This window comes from Callorhinus ursinus, unplaced genomic scaffold, assembly GCF_003265705.2.
Source record: "Callorhinus ursinus isolate GAN/ISIS: 27379988/994484 unplaced genomic scaffold, GSC_fseal_2.0 scaffold22, whole genome shotgun sequence".
NCBI classification, from domain to species: domain Eukaryota; kingdom Metazoa; phylum Chordata; class Mammalia; order Carnivora; family Otariidae; genus Callorhinus; species Callorhinus ursinus.
In genome coordinates this window covers 5,276,730-5,296,744 of record NW_027397084.1, presented here as the reverse complement: position 1 = coordinate 5,296,744, position 20,015 = coordinate 5,276,730, and the positions used below count along the sequence as shown (strand labels likewise).

At 44.2% G+C, this 20,015-nt stretch overlaps 1 protein-coding gene across 4 annotated transcripts in view; it reads left to right on the top strand.

Annotated features, from left to right (window-relative positions):
* The first annotated feature begins 7,995 nt into the window (after positions 1 to 7,995).
* The window catches only part of PLA2G7 (phospholipase A2 group VII), a 50,402-nt gene continuing 38,382 nt past the window's right edge, over positions 7,996 to 20,015 (top strand). For 2 of the 4 annotated variants that reach the window (XM_025890521.2, XM_073905041.1), the window contains exon 1: positions 7,996 to 8,221. The gene's annotated coding sequence lies outside the window, so the exon portion shown is untranslated. The remainder of the gene's footprint in view (positions 8,222 to 20,015) is intronic. The other 2 variants (XM_025890518.2, XM_025890523.2) reach the window with 2 other exon arrangements.

The following is a 20,015-nucleotide window of genomic DNA, read 5'->3' as shown; positions in this document are numbered from 1 at the left end:
CTTCTTCTCCTTCTCCTCCTTCTGCTCCTTCTCCTCCTTCTCCTTCTCCTCCTTCTCCTCCTTCTGCTCCTTCTCCTCCTTCTGCTCCTTCTCCTCCTTCTCCTCCTCCTTCTCCTCCTTCTCCTTCTCTCTCTCTCCCTTTCTCCCTCCTTCCCTCTCTCCCCCTCTCTCTCTCCTCTCTCTTTCTTCTTTCCCCTTCCCTTTCTCTGGTACCTCCCTCTGGTACCGAGGAGGGGATCTTTGGTACCCGTTGGCCCTTCAACCTAGCATCTTTTGTCCAGACATTTCAACGCACTGTACTGTGCCTTGTGGGGTTCCCGAAATCCTACTCTCACCTTGGTAAATAGTTCCTGTATCAAACACTCATCAGGTCATCCAGGTTGAGGAGGCCACATGTTTCCTGCCAGGATCTGGACCAATAAAGTAGAAATTCCACTAGCAAAGGGATGCCCCAACGTGGAGTCCAGAATGGCTGCATGTAAAATGGATTGAACACGGAAAACCTACGTGAAAAGGAGGCCAGATCCTGGAGAGCCATGCTTGCCCTGTCAGGATATCTGGACTTTATTTCTCCCCATGTACAAAAGGAAACATTGGCAGGGTCTGAGCAGGGAAGTCAGATAATTGTAAGACCACCTTTTTAGACAATTTGCTGCAAGAAGGTGTAATGTACATGCACAGAAAGGCAATAAAATGCATAAAAGGCAATAAAAATGCATACACTGTGATTCCAGAAATCCATTTCTTAGGGAGGCATCACAAAGAAATAATTAAAAACAGGCACAAGGATTTAAATGCAAGGATTGTTACTAAAGTGCTATTTCAAAAATTAAAAATGGTAAACAACCCACATTTCTAGTAAGTAACTCAAATTTCAATAGGGAAAATATTATATAGTCTCTTAAGCTGATACTACCAATGTGTATCTATTGGCTTGGTAAAATATTAGGATTACATTGCTAAATTAAAATAGGATCTTAAAAAATGACCAATAATTTGGTATATGTGTGTGCTTGTTTATATGGAGAAATGGTTAATAGGATATACACCAAATTGGTATTAAAAACCATTTTTCCGGGGCTCCTGGGTGGCTCAGTCAGTTAAGCATCTGCCTTTGGCTCAGGTCATGATCTCAGGGTCCTGGGATCGAGTCCCGCATTGGGCTCCCTGCTCAGCGGGGAGTCTGCTTCTCTCTCTCCCTCTCCCTCTGTGCTCTCTCTCTCTCTCTCTCTCTCTCTCAAATAAATAAAAAAAAACTTAAAAAATTTTTCCTGTAATAAGCATGTATGACTTGTGTAAACAAAGAAACATTTTGTAATTGTCAAGGGTAGAGTTTTGAGGACTTGATTAGCGTAGTGACGGCAGGAATGGGAAGGTGGGCATTGCTGACACCGTGCCTGTAGGCTCACATAACTTGGCCACTGGATAAAAAAGCCAGGTGACCCTACATCACAGTGCCACAAGAGAAACCTGGGAGCCTTGGACGTAGCACAATGCTTCCTACATCTTGATTGAGGTTAGTAAGGGTGTTATCAATGACTTGGGCAAGAAAAAAATGTCCTGGAGACCAGTTTGGCAAGCCAGATCATCGAGCCCAGTTACTGAACACATACAAACAAGTCACTGGTGACATCCACCGTTTCAGGGTCTTTAAGTAAACTAAGTCTACAAAGGGTATGTAAACACTGCCAAAGAAGAAGGAAGCCTTAGCCTGGCATTGGAAAATGAGTTCAGGAATTGGCTAAAGTATTGGAGGTATTCTTTGTCTTCTCTCCATTTTAGAACTTTAGAGACATGACCATCTGGGACCTGTCATCCTCTGGAAATGAGTGTTTCACCTCTGAATTCTTGTGCTTCAAACACCAACCATGACATTTACCTTTCCACTTCTGTCACTCTGCCTCAGGGTAGGTTCTTCCAACCCACTCAAGTCACCCATATTTTTCAGTTCCTCCTGGTTATTCATGTTATGTATGTATGTGGATTGATATACATGAATTCCCTTTCCCATATGCGTATAGATGTATATATGTGTATGTTTATGTATATGTATACATAGATATATTTCAAGTGCTCACTCTGTTTGCCAAATATTGTTCTAAGCAACTTACGTGCACTATCCCTTTCAGTTCTTACTGCAACCCTGCAATACAAATGCTATTATTATTTCTATTGTACAGATTAGGAAACTGAGGGGTTAAAAGGCTATGCTTAATGCCCTGAAGGTTCCTGTGCCAGAGGATAAATATACTGTTCAGGTGGATCCTGAAGAAAAAGAAGATGTGAAAAGTTGTGCCAAGTTTTTGTCTTTCTCAAAGGCCAGGATTGAGGAATATGAAAAAGAGCTGGAGAAGATGAGAAACATAATTCCGTTTGATCAGATGACCATTGAGGACCTGAATGAAGTCTTCCCAGAAACCAAATTAGACAAGAAGTATCCCTATTGGCCTCACAAGCCAACTGAGAATTTATAAACTTGAGGTGGGGAGAAACCTCTGGCCCTTGTATTGTAAATGCTGGACATTAAAAATAATGATACAGTAAAAAAAAAAAAAAAAAGGCTATGTAACTTGCCAAAGGCCTTTAGAGATAGTAAAGGTAGAGCTGGATTCAAGCCCAGGTCTGACTGACTCAGCCCTTTTAAATACTCCACGATGTCTGGAAGATTGTCAGGAAGATATGTACCAAATGTTCAGTAATTACTTAATCAGGTTGGGGTTGGGGGACCCCCCAACTTTCCATGTTTGTTATTTTGTTTTGTTTAGATTTCTAACAACAGGAATGTATTACTACACCTTAACTAGAAAAAAAAAAAAACCCACCTTTTTTCAAATTACCATCAATTCCCTTATTTTCTTTGCCTTTGGCCAATCTTCTCTCCAATTTTCCAAGATCAGATAAGCCTCCTCTCTGGCCTTGTTCCTGGAATAACAAACATCACGGGGAGAAGCACATGACCAGACTGACTTACTCCATGACTAAGGAGTGAATTTCAGCCACCATGGGGCTCAGAAAGCTTCAAACATCCTCAGTCAGAGCCCATGACCATCCCCCAGATTGTCACCTCATGCTGTCTTGCACCCAAGCTACAGCCCTATCTCTTTCCTTTTATTCTCCATCAAATATCTTAAAGGTGGTCTACACTCCTTGTCATTGTATCTCCATTTCTACTCCTTACTGAGTCTCTGCTTTCACCCTTCTATTATGATGCAATTAGTTTTAGCAGTCATTTGCCTTCCTAATTGCGGAGCCTCATGACACTTCCTTCAATCTTCATTCATCCTATTTCATCAACAGTGTTGGTGACACTTAACCTTTTAAAACCTCTTTTCTCTCTTGACTTCCACAGAGCTTCTCTCTCCCATTCTCTATCCTCACTGACTAACCTCTCTCAGTTTCATTCACTAGCTCCTCTTCCTCCTACTGTCCACGATTGCGATGTTCTTCAGAATTCTGTCTTCTACCTCTGCTTCCCCTGCAAACCCTCGATGGCTAATCCCATGCATTCTCAACATTTTCACTTCCAAATAAATGACTTGTGCCCAGAGACTGAGACGGAGCTTCAGACCTGCGTGACCAACGGCCCAGGAGATGACTCCACCCAAAGGTGCTAGCTCCCTGTAGGGGAAGAAAGTCTCATTTTGTAGTGTTTGTGGTTTCTGGGGCATGAAGCCCTCCCTCTGTGTGATTTCAAGATATCAGTGTGAAGTCACTGAATACAGAGCTGGAAAGAAATGTGCACAGACAGCTGCTGAGCGGGAATAAGATCAAATCCACCCACCACTTGGGCAAGTGGCAAAGGCTCTCAAACATTTTTTTGACATATGGGAGAAAATACATTCTATGTCAGTTACCTATGTACGTATACAGTGAAAGCAAAGTTTCTGTGAAACAACACTTAACCTTATCACATGTGAAATACTTTAAAATCTGTCATGTTCCATTTCATTAAAAAATATTTGTCTTGGGGGGGTGCCTGGGTGGCTCAGGTCTTGATCTCAGGGCTATGAGTTTAAGCCCATGGAGCCTACTTAACAATAAAAAATATTTTGTCTCAACTCACCAAGTACACTTAATAGGCCCTTAATGGTTCATGACTCCCAATTTAAAAACATCAGCCTCAGGCCTTTCAGTCTCAATGTATAGAGACGTGTTTATTATCTCACTTTTACAATCTGTTCCTTTTCCCAAGTTTCCTTTCTCAGTTAATGGCTCCATCACCTACCTGGTTTCCCCAGCTAGAGATCTCAAGGCCATTTTGGACTCATCCCTCTACTGTCTCCTTCACCCCTTGCTGATATCGCTTAAGTAGATCTTCCTATCTCAGTTCCCACTGTCACTATCCTGGTTTATACTATCACCTTTCACCCCATAGCCTCCTAATTCATCCCCTGTTTTCAGTTTCTCCAATCTCGATGCATCTTTTTTTAGTAGAAAACTGTCTTCCACAAACCAGTAATGCTACTGCTCAGCTTACAAATGTTGATGTTTCCTCATTGCCCCAGGACATTTTTCATTCATTTAGAAAACATTTTTTTTGGGGGGGGGGGCAACTACTGTGTGCTAGGCTCCATATTGGATGCAGGGGAATAAAAATGACATTAGACCCTGTCATTAAGGAGCTCACAGTCCAAACCCCATTGCGTTACTCAGAAGACTCTGTTGGTAGTGCCAACTCACCTTGTCATCCTTCCCTTCTGTGCCATCCTATCTATGAGGCTTGCCAATTGCTGAATGTCAAGTTCCCAAGGAATATTGCTCACTTTTAGGCCCTGTGCCTTTGCTTATGTAATTCCACATTCTATCCTAGCACGCCACACGCTCTTGCTCTCTTTCTACTTCTCTTCTACTCATTCCTACTCATTCATAAAAGTCTTGGCGAAGCCTTCCTTTTCACACATTCTTATTCTTGAAAAGTTTTAAATACTTAGTCACTGTAATCATGCACATACTTCAAATAGTTATATTGTTCTGAAGGACAAAAACATAAAAACCAGGCCCTCCCACCTCAGCCCACCCCAACCCCACTCCAATTCCCCAAAGATAATCACTCTTAACAGTGTTTCTTGTGGGACTTTTGGTGATCTTCATGTGTTTCCAAAATAATATGCTGTACTATTATTTCTTGGTGTATCATCTTAGGCACTATCTAATTTCTAGTAGGAGAGTGAGCATTTAGCTCACAAACACACTGGCCCTATCTTTTCTCTTCCCTGAGCCTTCTGATAGAATTACATCTGTATACTCAGGCTCCCTGCTGCTCTCTCCACAGCAGAGTTACTACGCAGCTAGGACTTTACTTCTGTCCTACCAACTGTAAACAGTATCCCTTGACTCTCAGTTTTCTAAAATGAGACCTTTAGTAACTCAACCTTCTGTCCACCCTGCTTCCCACTTCTTTCTCCTTCTGCCTACCCACCTTTACTTTTACATTTAAAAAATTAATCATATCTCCATTCTCTTGTATAATCATAGTTAATTCTACTTTGGCTTATTTATAAGGTGATTCTAAAAGCTGAAAACCAATAAGCAATGTTCCCACTATGAAATTACGTGAATGTTGTTCCTTATAGTCTAGTAGAGCTCTGATTATACTTTCTTCTCTGGGCCATTCAGAGAAGTATATTCTTGGACTTCTGATTTAAATGTCGTCTCTGTGTTTAGATACTACCCAATAGTCCAAAATCAATCTATTGTAAGCTGTGTCACACTAGTAGTATGCCTTTTCTGGACATTTCCTCCCTTGGAGCTCCTATTTTTAATTTTTTTAATTTTAAATTTAATTAACTTAATGTTTTAATTTTTTCCTTTGCATCCATCACCATCTAAGAGCCCCAGGGGTTTCCAAGTTCCTAATCAAAATTTCAGTTTTATTGAATCCCATTTTCTCCTCCAGTTTATTATTTTCATCAGGATAGGTTGGCTTCCAGACTAAGCCTAGCTGTCATCTTGGAATTCCCTTGCTCTGCTCATCTGTGTTGGAGCCTCTTCTCCTTGGATCCTGTGCGGCGAGGATAGTTTTGACTTCTACCCTTTCCAGGGACGGCTAATAACTCACTTTTCTGAATTTTTGCAGTCCTGTGTCTACCTAATGAGATAGCACTCTGTGTTGTGATTTCCTTAGCCGTCAGGTCAGAGTTTGAAATAGTAACTGACATACATTGGCCCTTAATAAATACTATTTGAAAATACTCTTAAACACATTATTACTATTTAATCCAATATCTTGATTGAAGGGAGAGTCATCAGTTTTGCTTATATTAAAGAAGTATATAAGCACTGTTATGTTGATGAGAAATAGGAGTAAGACATAAGAAATGGCTCAACAAAGAATCAACTTATAAAAACAAGTACACAATTTTTTTTCCTTTACTACATAATATTAAAACAAAATCCATATCAGACCCACTTTTTAATCTGTATGTCCGTGAAAACTTGCCATTCTTTTGGAACGTGAGGCCCATTCTTTATTAATTTCACTGGCCTGGGTTGCCAGATAAAATAAAGGATGCCTAATTAAATTTGAACTTCAGATAAGCAATGAAGGATTATTAGTATAAGTATGTCCCATATATTGCATGGAATATACTTACACATACTTATATATAAGGTTTTTTAGCTTTTTGTTGTTTATCTGAAATTCAATTTTAACGGATATCCTGTATTTTTATTTGCTAAATCTGGCCACCCTACACTGGATATTTTCTCAGAGCACTAACCTGCTGTCATCAACCAACCACTGTCATCCCAGCAGAGAATCTGGTCTGATTTTGATGGGGAAAGCACAGAGCTGGCATTGAAAGAAACACAATATATCATACCTGCCTTCCAGACCTGCTTTCAAAGTCCACCACCTTTATAGCTGTGGCGCTGAGTCTCCAGCTTCTTCATCTGGTCTTAAGGTCAAAAGGATAAGGTCCTTAGAGCTCCCTTAAGTAGGGCAAAATGTACCCTTTTGTATTAATATTAATATTAATATTACATTAATATCACAGGAGGTTAGCCCAGGAAGTATAGGAAAATGTCATTAAGCCGATACAATTTTATTTAAATTTTCATCTATGGTTAGGTTTAAATAAGTCACCGCTTCTTTAAAAACACTGATATTAGGTAAGAGTGTGTTTGTGTCTCAGGTGCCCGCTCTATCCTAGCATTTCAGCCTCTGACTGATGTATTTTGATTAGCTCCATTTTCCTGATGAGGAAACGGAGAAGCTGAGGAGATTTAAAAAACAAAACAAAACAAAAAACTGGCCCAAGTCATGCCACTAAGTGTGAGAAATGAGCTATAATCCATGCCTTGTTACTATAGAGTCCTCAGAATAAAAATAAAATAAATTTCATCCGCAGTTCCGTCACCTCACCAAAACCCAAAAATCACTATTTAAAAAAATACAGAACTTTCATAAGGTCGCCCATGAATTTCCAACTATTTTCCCGGAGTCTCTAAATGAAGCTTTAAATGAGTACGTTTTAGTTAGAAGGTGGACGGAGGAGAAAGCATTGGAAAACGAAGGAGGGAATTTCAGTTAAACCCCAAGTAACTGGATTAAACCGAGTTATGAGATTGCCCCTTCTTCCAGCATTTCGCGTCAGAAATGCCCTTCTGATTGCCCTCCCCTGTAGCTCCACGCAGAAATGAAACTGAGCCAGCGGCAGGCCTTCCAGGCGCGGGCCCAGCGCACGTATTTCCGAGTCGGGGGTCTAGCGCACAGGGCACGGAATTGAGGAATGGGCACGGTCTTTCAGATTACACATGGAAGCAGAGTAACTCGAAAGTTGGTAGGCCAGACCAGGTTGGCTCGATGTCGAGTGAAGCAGGGAGCAGATCTGATCAGAATGAAGTCTGAGAAGAGAAATCGGGCGGCACAGCCCCCGCCCTCTGCACGTTTGGGTCCACCCCGGGGCTTGTTAAGTTAACCGGAGGGTGCGGGTGGCGGGACCCCGGGCCCGGGGAAGGTGCTGGGTGCGCCTGAGCGCGCTGGCGTCCCAAGTGCCTCTGCCTTTGGGAGGCCGGTGGCCACACGCTCCTCCCCGTCCCTCCTCCCGCCGCTCCGGGGCGGACCGAGGGCCAAGCCGACGCGCAGCCCACCCACCGGCCGCGCGCCCGCGGTGACTGAGGCTGCCAGAGGCCCCCAGCGCTGGCGGCGAGGAGCAGTCGGGCTCGGCGCGCTCCGGTCCGGGGGCCCTGGTTCCGGCGAGCAGCTCACCGCAGCACCCGGGTGAGGAGGGAGCGCGGGGCGAGGCGGGAGGCCGCGGAGGTGCGGGGCGCGATGGGCTCGGGCTGGACCCGCGCGGCGCGGGAGGAGGGCGATCCCGGAGCAGACAAGGCCACGGGCGTGGGGGACTGGGGGTGGGGGGCAGGAACCGCACCATCTCCTGCCGGGGGCCGACTCGCTGTCCCTTCCCCCTCGCGACAGCGCTGGGATCTTTACGGGGAGGGTGACGGAATTCGAACCCAGTTCTCTCAAACCCTTCCCGGAGGAGGCAACCCTAACCTAAGAATTCGGTGCCGAGAGGGAATCAGGGGAACAGGGAACACGGGGAGATTTCTCATCTCTAGATCTCCGCTGGGACAAAACAAACAAAGGAACACCTCTCTTTGCGGAGTATTGCGTTTTTCCGGAGCCCAGTTCAGAGTAGCTGCTGTAGGACCAGAACTGTAAGAACAAAGCACTACCTCTGTTACGCTCGCTTGCTCCGCACATCCCAGAGCTCCCCCACCGCGGCTCAGATAAGATCATGCCTGCTCTATCCTGAGTAAAGGGGAAGCTTGCTTATAAAAAGTCAAAGTCCATAGTCTCATTGTTCATCTCTCCATGAGAGACTATAGACTCTGAGAAACAAACAGGGTTTTAGGGGGGATGGGTTAGCCCTGTGATGGGTATTAAGGAGGGCACGTACTGCATGGAGCACTGGGTGTTATACGAAAACAATGGATCATGTAACACCACATCAAAAACTAATGGTGTACTGTATGGTGACTAACATAACATAATAAAAATTTTTTTTTAAATGGAAAAAAAATAAAAGCGGATAAAGAAAAAAATTAAAAAATTAAAAGTCAAACAAAATCAGGTGCAGAGAACACTGTCTTCCCCATCACAGTCTGTAGAAGTTTCTAGCTCCCCAAACGAAAAGGTCAGGCTTGCATTCAGGCCTGTGGTTCTTGGGGTTGCTGCAGAGGTGATGAGGAAGGGAGAGGTGTGGGGGGCTCCTTAAGGGGAGCTTGCCGGGTTTTTTTGAAGGACACAGGAGCTCAGGTTTAGGAGAGATTTGTGTGAACAAATCAGGCTTGTGCAAATTACCTTTGACCCAAGTGAGAATCCTGAGCTGGGAGACTGGTATGTTAAGTAGGAGCTGGAAAGTGTATCCCCTAAAGTGTTGACAATCCCAAAAGGCTCAGGACCAGATCGTGGGCTCCTATGCAACTCAGGGACCAGGGTATTAAGTATTGACCACCACAGGGCATGGGTGAGCTGCCAGCACCCCAGCAGATTTCCTCACAGAGGGAATTCTGGTGGTCCCCTAGAAGCTGGTGAGAGAACCCACCTCCTTGGCATTTCCCAGCTTGCACTCATTGCCGGTGGGCCCAGAGGGTTCCTTCCCTTCCCCAGACATTCCTGCAGGAGTTGCTGCTGTGGACGGCATGGTGATGCTTTTCATGGAACTGGGCCGTTTGTACTCAAGGCTGACGCCGGGAGTTGTGAGGGATATTAATTTGGTTCAGCCACTCATTTTACAGTTGGGAAATCCCTTTGGAAATCCCTTTATAAGGGCTTGCCCAGCACCCCAGGGCTTTCCCGAAAACAGACCCCTCCCTGGGCAGCTGGTTTCTAATTTCCTCTCCATTGGATGTCTGTGCCCTTTGAACTTCAGTAGTGAGGAATATGCAGTGAGGTTTCCCCCGCTAATACAATTTACCATCCTGTTTGAGACTCTCATCATAGAGCAGTAAGGAAAGTGCTAACTAGGTACCTGAGCAGGTGTGGGACCCCTTAGGAATGTCAGCTGGAGTTTAGGAATCTGTACTCCTTTCAGTGACACCCCAGAAAACGGGTATTTCCTGGAAAGGAAGGTGATCGTCAGGTTATTTATACTTTGGTTCATCTTAAGCCTCATCTGATAATTGGCTTGACTGACCTCTTGAGACATTGAGAAATTTCCATGAAAGTGAAGCATTGAAGAGAAAGTATTGAGTGAAGGGCACCTGAAGGGGAACATCCCCTTCCAAAATCACATTGTCCCAAGATTTCACCTGAAGGGGAACATCCCCTTCTAAAATCACATTGTCCCAGGATTCTGAGGAATCTCTATATTTTAAAGGAATGGGCAGCAGATTCTTACTGCCTCTTTCTATGAAGCCAGGCACCTGTCATGTGCCTTCACTGTCACTTGCTCCATTTTTACAGGTATGACTCATAACACACTAATAGAAACAGTCTAATATATATAGGCTTATAGTTAAAAAAACAAACAAACAAAAAACAACTTTGCAGTTGAGGAGAAAGAAAAAGCCTGCTATTAAGAACCAATACTGATTGGATTAAATGGGCTAGTTGATTCCTAGAGCAAGTTTTTTGTTCATTCCTTCTTTGGCTTCAAGAGATATTTATTGAGCACCTACTATGTGCCTGGCACTGAGTACAGAGCACTGAGTACGACAGATATAGTCTCTGTCCTTATGGAGTTCACATTCTCAAGTCGAGGGGTGAGCAAGGTAAATTCAGATACTACTAGATGTTTTTAGAGGAAAGGAAACAGAATGCTGTGGTAAGAGTACTGTGACGTGTGTGTGCGTGCGTGCGTGTGTGTGTGTGTGTGTGTGTGAGAGAGAGAGAGAGAGAGAGAGATGGACAGGTGGGAGGGGCCCCGGCTTCTTAGATTGGGTTTTATTTTATTTTTTTAGATTTATTTATTTATTTATTTGAAAGAGAGAGAGCAAGCAGGGGAAGGAGCAGAGAGGGAGAGGGACAAGCAGACTCCGCACCGAGCCGTGGAGTCTGACATGGGCTCAATCTCAGGACTCCAAGATCATGACCTGAGCCAAAACCAAGAGTTAGACGCTTTAATCAACTGAGCCACCCAGATGCCCCCTTAGATTGGGTTTTAAGGAGAGATTTTTCTTTTCCTTTCTTTTCTTTTAGGATTTTATTTATTTATTTGAGAGTGAGAGAGAGAGAGCAAGAGTGGGGAGGAGGGGCACAGGGAGAAGGAGAAGCAGACCCCCCGCTGAGCAGGGAGCCCAGACGCTGGGCTCGATCCCAGGACCCTGAGATCAGGACCTGAACTGAAGGCAGACGTTTAACCCACTGAGCCACCCAGGTGCCCTCTAAGGCGAGATTTTTCTGAGAGATGACCTTGAGACGAGCCCCCAGAATACTGACAGATTGTTCTGGTGCAGGGGCCCACAATCACGCAGTCCTGACAACAAGCTCAGTGTGTTCCGCGCATAGTCGGAGGGCAGTGTGGCTGGAGGAGTGAGGTTGAGGGCCGGGGGCCAGGTCATGCAGAGCCTCGTAGGCTGAGGTACACCATCTGGACCTGAAGTGCAGTGGGAAGCCAAAAGCAGAGGCGTGATGTGATTCAGATTGTTTCAGAGGTTACTGTGGGTGCAGTGTGAAGAGCGGCTCATAGGAGAAGAAGAGCAGTAAGGAGACCTGCTCCAGGTTTATTATGGTGACCCAGCAGACCGTGGTAGCAGTAGGTGGGCAGAAGCTGTTTCAGGAGGTCGAGTGGGAAGTTCTTTTATGCTTCTCTCTCACATTTCCCATCTACCTAGAGACGATGACTTTGTTACATCTGGTCCACTTCTTTCGTAAAAATAAGTAAGCTAGTGATTACACTCTTGAAGGTAACATAAGACTTCATTACTATTATTTACGAATGATGTGTGACTTTGAATTTCCTGTGCTTCATTTTCAAAAAATTTACAATAAAATTCTTTTGACTTTTTTATTCTTTACAATAAATTATGTGTCTTGTACATAAAACGTATTTCGATCTGTTCAGAAGGTTGATACATCTTAACTGTTACCCACAAAACACAGCATCCTAGAATGGAGTGAAACTAATTCTACAATACTAGCTGGCTTACTTTGGGAAGTTAAACGTGATTAGATAGAACCCCAAATAGAACATTTGAGTCTGGAAACTGGAATAAAAATTCAAAAGAAAGTTAACATGCTTGCCTTTGTCCTGGATACGGCTGTGTGCAGATATCTGAGTGCAAAGATCTGTTGATAATTGAAAAGCGATACGTGGCAGCAGAATTTCAGGAGAGGGCTGTGAACCAGAGTTGAATAGGATTGTTTCCCTTAGTGAAGCACTCTCTCTCACAGGGGACTCTTGAACTTTCTCTGGTTGATCACTGACGAAATTTTAGAAGGCCAGGGAAGAGTTTTGAAGTTGTTTACCAACGAGGGTAGGGATGACCTTCGCAGGAACAGGACAAATCACTGCCACAGTGAGGCAACCCTATTTCTCCTTCCTGCCTCATTTTGACCTGCAGCTTACTAGGAGATGTGTCCCTTTGGAAGAAAATTAGAGGTCCTTCCTCATTTACACGGTGTGCGGTGGAGGATTCTGCTCTTGGTGACTTGATGGACTCCTGGTTATCTTCTCCATTAATGATTTATCGGCCAGAGCACCTGATTTCAGCTTGAAGTGGCTCGTCTGGTGAATCAAATTGCAGACAAAATATGACAGGGACTGTGGGATCTGGAAAGTCCCTTAGGGTTGGGAGTGGTTGGGGCACCTTTAAGGGAGAAGTTATCATTTCTCCTAGAGGTGCCTAATTATTCTGTTTGATTTATGTAATGTTTTAAACTGTTGAATTAGCTGCTATCCTTTAGGAATCAGGAGATTTTACATAGAAATATGATTTTCCAGCTTTTCTTGAAAAAAATCTAGCAATATTAAAAATCAGGAGATTTTACATAGAAATATGATTTTCCAGATTTTCTTGGAAAAGAAAATCTGGTAATATGGAGCTCTCAACCCTACGCGCGCACACACACACACACACACACACACACACACACACTACGTGGCAGCATCAACTGGAACAGGATGGTGGTGTTCCTTTTCAGATGGTCTCCTTTGCCACAGTCCCCACCACTGTTTTGTCTGTCACTCATGTCCGGTTTAGCTCATTTGAGTTACCAGGCTGGCCCTCACAGGCTTCTGATCTTAAACCTCAGGTTTAGGGCTACCTAGTCCTGCCTGTCCATCCCCCTTCTACCTGTATCCAGTGCAGGAATCTCTTTTTCAGGATCCTTGCAGGGAGTCCCCAGAACTGGACTTAAACTCCTCCTCTGCTCAATAGGATAATTGTCGAAAAGCTCCTGCTACCGAGTCCTACAGTCCTACAGTCTGGGTTCACATTCGCGTCCTTTTTCTGTAGAACTGTAGTGGTCCTCCCCAGAGCCAACACCCCTGGTGCCTTGAGCAACTCCTCATATGACTCTGTTGCCTTGTTCCCTCATCAGTCTGTTATTGTTCAGTGGTTGTCCTTTTGAATAAACTTTCAGTTGTGAAAGCCCTTACAACCTGACCAGTTCAGTGAGATGTGGTTTCACTGGTGTGGAATGTACAGGTAGGCTCCCAGGATGACAGCAAACTGCCCAGTGGTCTTAGGTAACTTTTAACATTTACGGCCTACACTATACAGGACACCAAATGTTTGGAAACGGGATGCAGATGAGTTTCTATTTCCAAAATGCGAGTAGAATCGATTAATTTTATTTTATTTGCAGCTGTTAAGGACTTAGGCTTATCGGTGTCTGTTTCATTCAATTACTCCCACAACAGGGAACTGCATTTTATTTTGCTTTTTTGACCCTGTCTCTTTTCTTAGGCTGTGAAATGATTACACAAGAGATGTATCGACCATGCCTGAGATAAGAGGCTTCACAACACTTTTGCAGAGGTCACTTGAGAGTTGGACATTTGAGATAATGTCCAGGTGAAGTTTTGATTCTCTTAACTAATATGGGAGAGAGAAAATAATATGAATAGAGTAGGTACTATCTTTTCTCTTTCCATGCTTTGATATTAGCAAGTATGAGGCAAATTTGCAGATGCTTTTTTAAAAGGAGTCCTATATCTTAGAAGAAGATGGAACCTTGGAGTCAGGCCACACACATGCATCCATCCCTTCCCCAACACACATACCTCCGGCGCCCCTGGGAGGGGCCAATTAGTGGTGCTTGAACCCTTCTCATGACAGAGCACTCTCCCCACACTGTAAGGTATACATACCTTACATAAAGTGCCTCCCTAATGCCGGTTTCAGAATGAGATAAATATTTCTTCCATATTAAATGAGGATATAGTTTCTCCAGCCTCCCTTTAGACCAGGGTTCCTCAAGCTCAGCATTACTGACCTTTTGGGCCACATATTTATGTTGTGGCGTCTGTCTTATGCACTGTAGGATGTCTCGCAGCATCCCTGGTCTCAGCCCCCCAGATGCCAGGAGCTGTCCCTTCCCAGGTGTGACAATCGAAAATGTCTCCAGACATTGCCTAATGTCTTTTGGGTGCCCCAGTTGAGATTTGCTGCCCTAGGATGAAGTTTAGCCTACTTCAGAATGAAGTAAATACTGTTTCCTTTATCAAAGAAGGTATAGTTGCTTAAAGATATTGCTGGTAGAAAAACGTATGAGGTCGTCTACCTCTAATTATGAACAGAAGTTTTCGCTAGATCCAGAGCAGGGGAAGGAATGGGTATGTAAAGTTACAGAGATTTGCGCTTTCATAATTACATCTTTCCATAATTTTTGAATATTTAAAGAATGAACATGTAACACTAATATAAAAGAACAACAAAATATACTGCAACTTAAAAAAAAAAGTAACGCATTACTTAGAAATCAGGGCTGGAAAATTGACGGTTTCCTGCCTTCATCCTATTGTAAAATATCCAAAGCAGAAGATTTGTTCTCAGCTTTCATTCTGTAACTTTACATGCTCTTCTAGTTTTCTATTGCTGTTATAATGATTTATCACAAATTTACTGGTTTATTTTTTTTAAGATTTGTTTATTTTAGAGAGAGCGGTGGGAGGGGCTGAGGGAGAGGGAGAGAGAGAGAATCCTCAAGCCAACTCCTTGCTGAGCTCGGAGCCCAATTTGGGGCTCGATCCCAGGACCCTGGGATCATGTCCGAAATCAAGTCAGATGCCTAAATACCACCTAATCCAGGCACCCCACAAAGTTATTTGTTTAAAGCAACACAACTTTACTATCTTACAGTTCCATAGTTCAGAAATCTTAATACGACCTCACTGGGCTAAATCCTGGGAGCACCAGAAAGATGCCCCAAGACACAGTTTCTATAAAGGGCCCAGCGTCTTTTTATTTTTTTATTTTTATTTTTTATTTTTTAATAATCTCAACACCCAATGCGGGGCTCAGACATGCAACCCTGAGATCAAGAGTCACATGTTTTAGCGACTGAGGCAGCCAGGTGCCCCATAAAGTGCCCCGGGTCTTCTTAGCATTCATGGGCAACGTGAGATGGCAGGGGTGGTGGATCCTGAGAAATGTTCAACTTTATGGCCAGGGACCTGACTTTTCCACATGTCTCAGGGCTAAGACATGTTAGCTCTCTGAATATGATGGAGGAAATGCATGCCACCAGTTATGCTGTGAATTTGTACGCTGAGCAGTTTTAATAATGGTGATGGTGACAACAGCCAGCAAAGCTGCAGAAGGTCCAATCCAACCAGTTCTTCCATTGGACCTGCCCCTCCCCTACTTCCCTTCCCCTGCCCCAGTGGACCTGTTGGTTTGGTGTAGGTGGTCTCTGGCCACTTCACACAGGCACAGGTGCATGCTGGTGATGGGATGAAGGAGCCACAGGCCAGGAACATCACTGGGATTGGGCTCTTCATCTTGTCAGGCACATCCACACCTATGGCAGTGGCCATCCTGCTTGTGCATTGCTGGGCTCCATAGAGACACCCAGAGAGCCTGGGGTGGGGTACTGCCCGGGGACATTAGTGTCCACTGTGCCAAACCCCAGGCTCTCGGCCATAGCTTGGCCCGACACCCGAGGACCACGCAGGACGGTGCCTGATCTCGCGTCACAGGACCCTCTGCGGCCACCTTCGCTCCTTCCAAGTTTAAAGACCCTTGTGATTACACTGGCCCACCTGGATGATCCCAGATAATCTATTTTCAAGTCAGCTGATTAGCCACCTTAATTCCATCTATAACCTTGATTCCCCTTTGCCATGTAATGTTCTGGGGATTAAGATGTGGAGATTTGGGGAGGGGGGAATGTCATTATTCCGCCGGCCATATACTCCCATTGCAAAGTTCATCAGAAAGAATATGAGGAACAGAGTCCTGGTACTTGTGAAAGAGCCATTTCTTTTCTCTTTACCAAGAACAGGAGAGGTAAGGGACCGGCCCTAACCTCTTGCCAGGACTGGGTTTGACACAGATTTACTCATCAGCTCTTGACAGAAATTCTGGACTCAAGAGTGGACATTTTGCCTACTGTTTTGGTTTGTCTTTTGTTTCAAAAAGGGAAATCATACCTGATGAAAATTTACTAGTGACAGACAGGGGAACAAAGGGTTAGCAGAGGTCACAGTGTTATATAGAGATCTCAGCTGAGATTTGAAGTGCAAGGAGGAAACTGTGGCTTGAGGGATAGACATTAAGTACACAGAAGAAAAGACAGTATCAACTTTTTTATAAAGTAATCTCTACCCCCAGTGTGGGGCTTGAACTCAGGACCCTGAGATCAAGAGTCACATGCTCTACTGACTGAGGGCAGCCAGGTGCCCCCAGAAGGTATCAACTTTTAAATGTGCTGAAACAGAATGTGTTCTCTGAGCGCTCTTTAAAGGTCTTGTTGAGGGGCACCTGGGTGGCTCAGTCGTTAAGCGTCTGCCTTCAGCTCAGGTCATGATCCCGGGGTCCTGGGATCGAGCCCCGCATCGGGTTCCCTGCTCCGCGGGGAGCCTGCTTCTCCCTCTTCCACTCCCCCTGCTTGTGTTCCCTCTCTCACTGTGTGTCTCTCTCTCAAGTAAATAAATAAAATCTTAAAAAAAATAAAGGTCTTGTTGATCTGCCAAGATGATATTTTATCTAGTGGTCAAGGAGTCAAGATTGAAGAAAATGCTTTTTATGTTTTATTATTTGAAAGAGTATTGATTTTTTTAAAGTAAATAATCTCATTGATTTAAAATATTGGAAAAGAGAAAAGAAAGAAGGATTAAAAATTACCTTTCATTTCTAACTACAAACTCTTCAAAGAGGGTCAACTTTGTAAATATTTGCTATTTCTTTTATATATTTTGGGTCTTCCTGTTCTTACGGTTCCCCCTCCCCGCCCCCCGCCCACACACACACTCCTTCTTCATCTTTTATGTATCTGAGATCATGGAGAATCCTCTTTATTCTCTACGTAACATTTTACTTAATATTAAACATAAATACTCTTTATGGTCATACCAACTCTACTAAATATTCTTTTAAAATTATTTACTAGTAGTAAGGCAGTATGTTTGGTTGTAAAAGAAAATGTGAAACATTATGGGAAAACCACCATAGTTCTATCACCCTTATTAATAGTCTTTTAGGGTGAATTTTTGCACAGCAAATTCTATAATCTTTTTTCAATTAAAATTGCATAGTAAACTGTTTCCTGAGTCATAATGAATTGTTTTGTAAATATCACGTTAATAACTGAGTAAAGTCTCATGGGTGATATTCCCTTATTTGAGGGAGGTTCTGTAGGGTTTCCCCGTGTGTATGTGTGTGTTGGCTCTCATAAATAGAATCGGAACGAACACCAATGGTGCATTATATTTTTAGGGTTTTTCTTCCCTGTGAATATGATTTTTTGTGTGTGCTGATCTTAGAAATGAAGTGAAAAGGCCAAAAGGTATGGACAATTTAAGGCTTGCCAGATTGCCTTCCAAAAGTCAGGGTACCTATTTATACCCCCACTAGAACTGCCCACTACACTTTGGTAAATTGCACAGGGTTGAAAAATACATCAGTCCCTGTCCCCCAGCTTTTTGTTTACCAGTCATTCATCTGTCTGGCCAGACAGGTCTTTCTCCATAAAAATGTTGTATTGGCTGGAGGTGTCAGTAATGAACCTTCAAACATTATGATTAGTAACATTTCTGTACAAAATGTTTCAGTGTCATTACCTTGGATTCTCCAGTTGTAAATGTCCAAAGTCAACAGTATACGTTTCTGGTCCCTAGTTTGCAAACGTAAATACAGTTCTAGCTAACTCAAATCCCGCGGTTGAGTAAAAGGTCCTTTTCTGTAGCAAGAGAACCATGGGAGTTCACAGACTCCTTATGAATTATCCCTCTGTGTTGGGATTCAGAGGCCTCCCTTAGTCATCCTCTCAGACATCTCAATGACCATCAGAAGTTCAAAGAAGCCAGTGTCTGAGAAAGCCAGGGACTTGCAGCCGTTGATTGTAGTCCTTTGTTCAGAAAAGCAAGAAGCACTCTTTTCATTTTACTAATATGGGAAATGTTTGGTCATATTGGTCTAAAATGTGTAATACCTCCATAGAGGATTGGTGATCGCTTATAATAAAATCGCATGAAACAGCCAAACAGCTTTACCTGAGAAATCAAGCTAGAGAAATAGATTTGAAGCCACATGAATGTGTTGTGAAGGTACATAGGACTGTGAGACATTTGAAAAGGTGAAAGGTATTGGCCCTTTCCTACGAGCAGCTTCAATCTATTTGGGGAAAGAAGATGGACAAGATATTTCAGTGTTAAGAAGTGACACATAAATTAACCAACACGTAATGGTGAGGAGTGAGAGTGGTTTGGGGGTGCTGAGGAGACGCTGGGAGGAGTTACTATCAGGGAGATCAAGTCCCCTTGACTGAGGAGGAATGAGGCCGGAGCCTCGGACTGGGAGCTGGTCGTAGAGAGGAGAGGGTGAGCTGTGGTCTGGAATTAAATCGAAGGCAGAGAGAAAGGCTTCAGAGGGAGCGTCATCCTGGTGTTTCTGTTTTCCTTAGAGAAGGAGCATTTACACGTTCAGTTGTAGGGGATAGGAGGGCAGCGTGAAGGAGAGTGCTTGCATTTAAGGAGCGAAGACTTTCACCTAATGGGGAGAGGTGAGCTAAGGAGTAAGGAAGGGGCTGCCCTGAAACCACTGGGACACAGGTAGACTACCGTGTGGCCTGGGGGGCACAGCTGTGTTCAGCGGCTGCACTAGGCTCTCGCCCGCTGTCCTTTCCATCCCGGGTAATCCCCAGACGCACGCACGCGCACGCATCTACACATGGCTGGGCTACAGACGGGCACACACAGCATTCTGCAGGGCTGAAGTCGTTCCTCTGCTAGCTCAGCCCATGTTCGCTGGACACTTGCTGGAAGAAAGGCCTGCGGTGCTGGGTGCTGGGCGTGGCGGGAAATATCACTACCTGTGAGACAGACGTCCACACTCGGACGTACGGCTTGTAAGGGTCTCTGTGTTCTGCCCCCCTCCCCCGCCCTTGCCTCCAACTTCCTAACATCGACACCTCACTGATTCCCAGGCCTTCCCTTACAGTCTCCTGTGGGTGAAATTTCCTTCTCCCCATCAACCCAGGTCAGTCTGCTAAGGACCCTCCTCCTGTGAGCATCAGCTCCTGCGTGGCCACTCCTGGGAGGGCTTTCCACGCCTCCCAGCATCGCGCACCCCCTGGAATTGACCATCCTCTTTGTGTCTACACTGAACCCACTGTTATCAAAACATCTCAAACCCCAAGCTGCATTTTAAAAAAAAATCCCTTGCTCCCTCCATGCCTCCTCAGCACTTAGCCAGAGCAGGGCGAAGACCTTAGAAGCTACAATGCTGCAAACACTACCCCGTCCCCGTCCTCCGTGTGTCATTCGAGACAAAAGAACATAAAACCTCTGATGTATTTAGAGTAATTCATTTACACATTTTTTGATTCAGATATTCTAAAGACATTTATTAGGACTGAAATATCCTCCTAGCTTTGGAGTCCTTGCTGCACGGCTTCCCTTCAG